The sequence below is a fragment of the Alligator mississippiensis genome, chromosome 2 (genome assembly GCF_030867095.1).
Source record: "Alligator mississippiensis isolate rAllMis1 chromosome 2, rAllMis1, whole genome shotgun sequence".
Lineage (NCBI taxonomy): Eukaryota > Metazoa > Chordata > Crocodylia > Alligatoridae > Alligator > Alligator mississippiensis.
The window spans coordinates 207,270,705-207,279,419 of NC_081825.1; positions in this window are offsets into that span (position 1 = coordinate 207,270,705).

The following is an 8,715-nucleotide window of genomic DNA, read 5'->3' on the forward strand; positions in this document are numbered from 1 at the left end:
GACTGGTTGCAAGGGCTGTCTGTCATGAGGCCCCACTCCTCACTGCCAATTGGTGAAGTGGGACAGGGCCACATGAAAAGAAGCCCTCTTAGCCAATCAATGGTAAAGGATAGGGCCAGCAGTCATCTTGTGGTCCCCCATGTGCCAGCAGCCTGCTTTTCCCCCTTTCCCTACCGGTGGGCTGTGCGGCTGGAGTGCAGTGTTGTAAGGACTGTTGCCTCCTTCTGGGGAGCCAGCATTTTTTTTCAGTAAGTTTTCACTTTTTTTTTGTGGATTTTGTGGATACTGCCCACTTTTGCAGGTAATGCCAGTTTTGACATTTTCCATGAAATCTGTGAAATCATGATTTTGGTAGATCCTTATATATAGCATAGCAATGTAGATTATTCACACTATTTTAGTTTTCAAATGGAAAGTTTCTCTTTTTATCTGATCATACAAGTTATTTAGAAAGGTGTGTTTTATTACATTCCAAACACTTCTAGAGTAATTGACTCTTTAGAGGCAGTCTCTTTTTTAAGATGTGTGGAAGGGACACTTGATGCCTGAAAGCTTGCCCAACAGCTCCCCCCAAATATACAGCTGGTCCAGTAAAAGATATCACAAAAAATCTTTGCCTCTTGTAATCTGGAAAGAAACAATTTTCTTAACCATGCAGAAGGCATTAAAGACTCCAGTTGATCCTTGCAGAGCTATATAGGCTTTGCAGTGCTGAAACAGTGAAACTGGTTTTTCAATCAGGTAAGTGGATGAGAGCAGATCATTTAGTGGGAAGAGCTGATTTTTTTTTGTTTACCTTTTCTGAAAGTAACTGAATTTTAATATGATCTTGAAACTGATGATTTTATCTTGGAAGGTTTTAGTCCTAAAACCTAAGATTAGAAGATGTTTCCCCCCAACTTCCATTTGGATCCTTATGATCCCCCAAAAATCCAAATAGCAAATGCTTATGGCTGGCTGTGCTGGCACCGTTACAAATAGGGTATCTTCAGTCTTTTAAGTATCCTGCTACTTATTTACTTGTCTTTCAATGGCAATATAAACCTTTGCAGTTCATTAAAAATTGAACATTTAAGGTCCCAGAGTTGGGACCCATGTACACAGGGCTAAAATTGGAGCAACTTCTCTTGACTTACTCCAGGTTTTCATTTATGAAACTAAGATGAAAATCTGGCCCTAAGAATTTAGTCTTGATCCAAACCTTCTGGAAGCAATGTGAGTCTGTATCAGACCCATACTGTAAAGAACTCTAAGATTCCCAAATTGTAGAGAATTCCCATGGATTTCATCAACACTTAAAGCATGTTATTTTTCTAACTTGTATGGAGCACTGTGGCTCTGAATTAGTCTGTGCACTTCTGAGCTTGGTTCTCATGTTGGTTGTATAGACAGCAAAACCCATTACGAAGAAATGAATTCAGTCTTAGCATACATTTTATGTCAACGTATTTCTATGCTGTTAGAAATGAACAAGGTGAAACATACTGAAATGGAAATTTCATAGAAGAAGGGCAAGCCTGGAGCTGGCCACTGCAGATAACTTAGTGTGTTATTACTAAGAAATAGTGTAATGAGGAGTGGGCACCCACTTTGGGGGTGGGGGGCAGCAGCTGGAGTAGCCCCTATTGTCACTGCTGCTGCCCAGAGTGCAGACCCTGGTAGTTAAGTCTCTGTTAGTGTGGGCAAACTCTATAAAACTGGGGTATGAATTTTACTGCTCCTTCTTTAGCTACTAGCTACTACGTCCACAGTACACTGAAATCAGCAGGGATCTTTCCATTGACCTCAAAGGGCTTTGGATCCGGTCCTCAGTGCTTTAATGAAGAAACTTCTCAGTGAATTAGAAGCTCTTCTGGCTATGAATTTTCATTTCCCTCCATGCTCTTTAAGAAGAAAGTAGACTGGGTGAGGCAAGCTTTTTTGGTTGGGATGCATTGGACTGGGTCCCAGACTAGCAGTTTAAACCAGGCTGCATTGCTGAGTCCATTACCCCACACAGTTTTAAACCAGAAAAACCACAAAATAAATTACCAGTTTGAAACAATTCTTTTTTTCTTTTCTCGGGTTCCCCACTCCCATTCTGAAAACAGAGACAGGCTGGGAGCTCTGGAGACACAAATTATAGAGGACACTACGTTTTGAAACATATCAATTCGATACCTTGCAAAATGAGGGGTCAGATTTTCACCTGATTACCCATTTTTGAGGCTGTCTGCAGCTGTGCACTTGTGTTTGGTCATGACTATAGACTGCTTTCTGTGGACAGATTGGGCAAAAATTGTCACTTCTGTCTGTACCCAGTACGATGGCTGCTTTAAATTGCCTAATTTATCTGCCAGAGCCTTTGAGTTATTGCCTGCTACAGGATCCAGAGAGACCACAGCCTGCAGCTTGATCTGCCAGCAAAGCCTTTGAGAAGTTACTGTCTTTGTCTCTGCCCCATAGGTTGCTCATGGGCTACCATCCCCTGATAACTCCTAGGGCTATGTCACCATTGCAGGGTTAACATATTATCTACATGCAAGTTACCTAGTTTGAATGAGAACAGCCACACTGAAAAACAGCCTCAGAGCTACTTGGAAGGCTACAGGATCAAGGGACTAAATTAGGGGCATGACCTGTCCACCCTGCCACATACCAAAAGGATGTATTGTGGCCAGTGTAATGTGGTACTGGGTAAGTGACAAAAGCTTTCTGCCTAGGGGTGGTTATTGGCATATACCTTGTCCTGCACTAAGATGACCAATTTCATCTGATGCTGTCTTTTGACAGTGTAGACATGCCTAAAGCATTTTTATCTGAATCCCCTCTGTATGACTAGCTCATGTAGCACTTAAACCATACCTCTTGGTAGGCCAGCTAGCTACAGTTGATTATACCACTTGGACTAGAGACTTGTGCATGGCCAGCAGTTAGGCTAGGAGCAACACTTGTATTAAGTTTCAATCTAACTCAGTACTGAAGACAGTCCCCTATTGCCAATTATTTTTATGTAAGAGCTGCTGTAGTAGACACACTCTACATTTCCCTTACGATCTTCCTCAATGATCTGAAAGAAAGTGCAGTTTATTATTGTAATTGTGCTTTCTATTTCCCACATTCTAATGTTAACTTCATTAGTGAGGATTAGCATTAGTGTTTTCTGTACCCTGATTATTTTGCAATTGTTTATGGTGAATGTCAAATACTTTCTGAATATAAACAACCAGAGCTGTTCATATTCTAATAATTTCTAGGATTTTGCTTTCTGGATGTGGTATAGTACCATCTAGTGGACTTCTTAATATATTACCAATGTTTTAAACAAGGAATGTCTTCAGTTCTGGGTACTTTGTAAGTGCTGTTCTTTGTCCTCAAAGGGAGACCAGTCTGTAGATTTGTCTCATTCTAAGAGTTGGAAAAGAATACCAAGCCCTGAAAGCTCATTTATGCTAGAAATCTGGGCTTTTAGTAGTCAAAAATGCACTTCTAGTTCAGATCCCCCAAATGGTAGTGAAAACAGTGTAAGTGGCAGGATAGATAGGGCACTTTTACACATGTAAGCACTGCAGTGCTGGGTGCTTTGAAAAGTGCCTGGCGCTGTGATGCTTGCAGTGATATAAGCGGCAAAGTGCATCAGCATTGAGAAAATGATGGCAGTGTGCTTTTGAAGCAAACCACCTTGGAGGTATTTTAGTTCAAAAGCGCAGCACTGCCATTTTCTGTGCACTGATACGCATTTCGGCACTTATACAACTGCATGCAGTGCAGCACAGTTTGCCTCAGCTCACGTGCAGAGCAGACTCGATTAATCGAGTCTGCTCCAAAGCAGCAGATCTCTGGCAAGCCATGGGAAAAAATGTATGCGTGTAATTGCCCTGGTTTTAATAGTGTCTCTGAAAGGTCTGTCAAAGTTTGGCTCCACTTTGATATCACATGAGATGCTGTTCCCACTTTACTTTCTCAGATGAGGAAAATCACCATGAGTTCCCAGAAAAAAATAAAGCTTCATGGTGGTATACAGCAATAGGAATGAAATGTTATTAATACTAGTATTAATTCATATCTCATTCTCATGTACTGGTGCCACTATCAGTCTTCTCCTTCCACCTGAGCTAGATATAAGAGGAAGCCTAGGGGTTAAGTCACTTTCCTAAGAAGGGGGAGACTTAGATTTAAACTCCCTCAAGGTGAGGTAGACCTAGAATCCAAGTTTCCCATTTCATTAGCAAGTGCCTTAACTCCCAAACTTTAGAGCAAAGGTAGCTATAACTACCATTACAACAATTGTCACCTCCCTTTACTTGACACACTAAATTCAATGCTGTCTTTTAGGTAGAGCTCTCCTTTTATATGAGCTACATCTCAACATGATACAGACACACAAGGCTGCCTGTTGAGGGAATAGGTGAATGAAGTATGTGTATCTGCCTGGGTGGAATAGGATCATATGCATGAAATGAGACACGTTCTTTTTGGGCTAGTAGCCACAAAGACCTAGAAATCTGAGAAGTGGAATTTTTAAGGTATGTAGGTGTTGCCAGCTTGCCAGTAAGTCCTAGGACTTACATCAAGCTGGCAACACCTACATACTTTAAAAATCTGGCCCCTAGTGACTGAATCCAGTGGGTGTTTATGAATATCAAAATATAATAGAAAAAATACAAGCATTCCCCAAGAAGCAGCTGGTACCCTAGTGCAGAATAACATTTTCATTTCTCTGCAGAAGGATTTGGATGCAGCAATTTAATTGGTAAGACTGGGACATACCTTTCCCCCTCCCTGCTGGATTTTGTGCTGCTTGAAAAATTAATAATAAATACTGCATGCTACAACAGTAGGTGGTGGGAGAGCAGATAAAGAACAAAGCACTTATGTGTGTTAGTTGTTGCGATTGTTATTATTATAGCACCTAGAAGCCACTACTGAGATTGTAGAACCACTGTACAAGCATATAATAAAAGGGTCCCAGCCACCAAAGAACTTATAAAGGCAAGACAGATAAAAGATTGAGAGGCAAAAGAGCAGTGCAGAAAGTAACTTGCTGTCTGATTTTAGGCAAGTTAGTGACAGAACTGGAGATAGAATCCAGGTCTCCTTGCTGCCCCTGAATTGAGAGCCCTCTCCCATAGACAAGACTACTGCTCAGGTGTTATCAGTGTGGCTCTGTACCTATATTGTACTGAACTATAAGGTTATGTCAGATGTAAAGCATATCTGAGTTAGTGCATGAGCATCTGGCAAAGCAACATTTCATACTCTGAAGTCTGTTGGTCTGCACATAACTACATCACTGGTAAACCATCAACCCTTAGGCTAGGGACAGACATTACACATAAACTGGTTTAAGTGATCAGAAACTGGTTTAAACCTGTAAAAGAACAGACATTCAGTGCACATAAACCAGTTTCAAAATGACTGAAACCATTTTGAGATAAACCTGGCTGAATGTAGTATCAGACTTAACTGATTTGGCTCAGACTGGTTTATGCAATGTCTGTCCCAGACTCCTTGTTGGTTTAAGATAAACCAGAGACCCCCAGCATCCTGGCATGCTCTCTGGGCTGGGCAGGGCTCTTTGCTCCCTCCCAGCCAAGCTGGCCCTGCCCCTCTGCTCCCCAGCCCAAGCAGGGACAGGTAGGGGCAGGGGTCTGGGCATGAACGACGCATGCCCCGGTGGCTGGGGGCGGGCATGGCAGTGCTGGCAGTGGGAGGACGGCAGGGGTAAGCAGGGAGCTCCTTGCAGTGAGACAGTGTCAGCGGCGCCTTTTTATAGGGGGTGCACTACCACACTCAAGGGGTGCATGTGTACCTGCGTGCACCCCCTACGCATCACTAATGGGTCTGGGCAGGAAGAGATTTAACTCCCTCTCTCTATCCCACTGGCAGGGACCCAAGTCAGGTCTGCCAGGAGCTCCCCCTGCCCTCCTGCTGCAGCAGTGGGGCACCATGGCCCATGAAGCAGAGGGGGGCAGAGAGGAGGGTTAATCTCCCTTCTACTCCCACTGGCAGCTGAGTTTGCCCGCCTCATGGCCGCACTTACTCCCTGCAGAGGAATAGGCCCCTGCTGTCTGCTCTGTGAGATACTGGAGGGAGGAGGAATAACCCTTGTCCCTGCCTCCCTCAAGGGGCGCCATGCCCCCGCCCAGCCGCTGCAGCGGGAGGGTGCAGGGCCCTTGCCGTCATAATGTCAGGAGCTGTTGCATCAGGGTCCAGAGCCCCCCCTTCCCGCAGCACCAACCCCACAGTGGGCAGCAGCTTTCCTTGCCCCGGAGCCCAATCCCGCTTGGAAGAGGCTCGGGGAAACTCCCCCCTTGCAGCTGCAGCAGCCAGGCAGGGCACAGCCAGACTTCATGTGCTAGGCGGATCTGGCCTGTGGAGAGGCTTTGCCTGGCCCCCAGTGGGTCTCTCAGTCCCGCTAGGCAGGGCTGTCCCTTTCTCGGCAGCCCAGCAGCAGCAGGCCCCAGCCCCATGGTACAGGCAGGGACCAGCACCAAAGCCCTGACCCCGCGCCAGCTCCAGGCTTGCCTCTCCGGGCTGAGCAGTGGCGGCGTGGGAGAAGCAGCCCCTCCCCATCCCGCTGCCGGCTTTTTGAATGCCTATCCTTAGCCCACTTGCAAATGGAGGACCACCAAGCTGAGGCTTGAGGGATCTCCTGAAATACTGATGCTAGTGCCAGTTTAAAGAAGATTCCTGATGATTCTTGTTCGCTGTGGTGAGAGACGTTGCACATGCAGTTTAAAAGTGAAACCTGGGATGTTTCAAAGCCCCTAAAGAATCAGGGCCCAGCTTACACTGAATTTCAGAGGGATCATTTCAAATCTGAGCATTTGCAAATACTGAATTAGGTCCAGCATCCTTTTTCAAGCCTAACATCTGCTGGTTTGGCTTAGGGCCCATCTCTGGCCCACAGATTCAGTGGAAAATATCTGCTAAAGGAGAAAACATCCATGGTCAATGTTCCTGCTAAGTTAATTTTCACACTACTTAAGATTAGTTTAAGTCAAGAATCTAAAACACAGGGGCTTGAGCAGAAAAGCACTACTTAGCAGCTAGTTCCCCTGTATTCCAACTATTTCTGTTACCAGAAAATCAAAGGCTAGATACCATTAATTAGTATTGCTGTGGAAAGCTGTCACAATAGCTGGCAATGAAAGTGAGTCAGATTTTGCTAAAGTTGAATTGGCAAGTTAGACACTTAATCACTGGTAAAATTACTTCTAAAATATTGCCAAAATCAGTGGATCGCTGTGTCTTCTACTGAGCAGAGTTAAAACTCCTTGTAGGAAACTTCAACTTAAACAGTTGGCTTTTTCAACCTCTTCTTAACTTTTCCTGCTTAAGATTAGGCTTCATTGCCCTTGATGGTTGTCTTCCCTGTTGTTTGTTTCCTTCAGCAGTTTTTTTGGGAGGGTTTGCATATTGAAATTTCTTGGCTGAGCAGATATTGCTGATTTCATAAAAAATAGGCCCCATATCAGTTAATTCCCTGAGAGAGACTGAGAGAGAGAAAAAATAAATATATTAAGAAACAAATATACAACGCCCAAACAAACAAACAAGATCAGGATTTTTAGGCTCCTTAGATGGTTTTGTTTCTGGTCCATCTTTACCAAAACCTTGGATTGAACCTTATAAAATAATGGTCTAGTGCCTAAAATAATGGTCTAGGGCATGGTGGAATTAACATAAACTCTGCAGTTCACATCCAGAAGCATTGGATCAGGCCTTGGGGAAGGATATTTTCATGTTGATTCTAACAAATATACATAGCCAAAATATGTTTAAAGAAGAACATGTGGGAAAGGCATAGTCAATAGAACAACACAACAACTACAACTGTTTTTTTCTGAGAAGTACACATTTCTTAGGCTGGTATCTTTTATTGGACCACCTGCATAGTCAGGATAGAGTTAGGAAAACTTTCAAATGCAAGGCATTCTTCAGGTCTGCAGCAGAAAAATGCAAACACAAAAAATAAGCTCCTACATTCAAAAGCTTGTCTAACTCTATCCCAACAGCAGCTCGTCCAATAGAAGTTATCACACTAAGAAATTTGTGTTTCTCAGAAACAAGAAGAAATATTTGCCTCTTGCATAATTCCTGGACCATCACAGCTACAACATAACTCTGACACTACCATAACTGTTACACCTGTAATTTATAATTGATATATTTGTAATTTATAAAAATGAATCATCTCAGGTGCATCTAAAAATAGAGAATTTAGTATCTGAACACAAGCATAGGTTTGGATCCTTAACTGGTATGGTCAGTGGCTGATTTCATCTGTAGTTATGTTCAAAGGTTAAATTCGTAGCACCTAAAGCAATGAACCAGATAAACTTACAGAAATACAGAAAACATCATTATGCCAACTAAACCTTCACTTCCTATGCGTAAGTTTTTACATGTACAAGGCAAACAGTGCCTTTTACTTCATTTTTGTTCTATTCTACTTTTGTGTGAATGGAAGGAAAGTATCTGTTGCAGCAGACTTCTGGCCATGTACTCTTGGTTATCAGTAACTGAATAAAGGAAAAGGATTTAGAAACTTGCAGTTTAGTTGACAGTGGGAGCATCTACGCAATACGCTAGTGACACAGTAGATTGATTCTACTGTGCATTACAGGAGCACAAAAATACAGTGCTAATGTACAGTAGAATTAGTCTACTGCACATTTGCATCACTTAAAGAGTGTGCTCTGGTGCTAATGCACAGTAGCACAGATTATG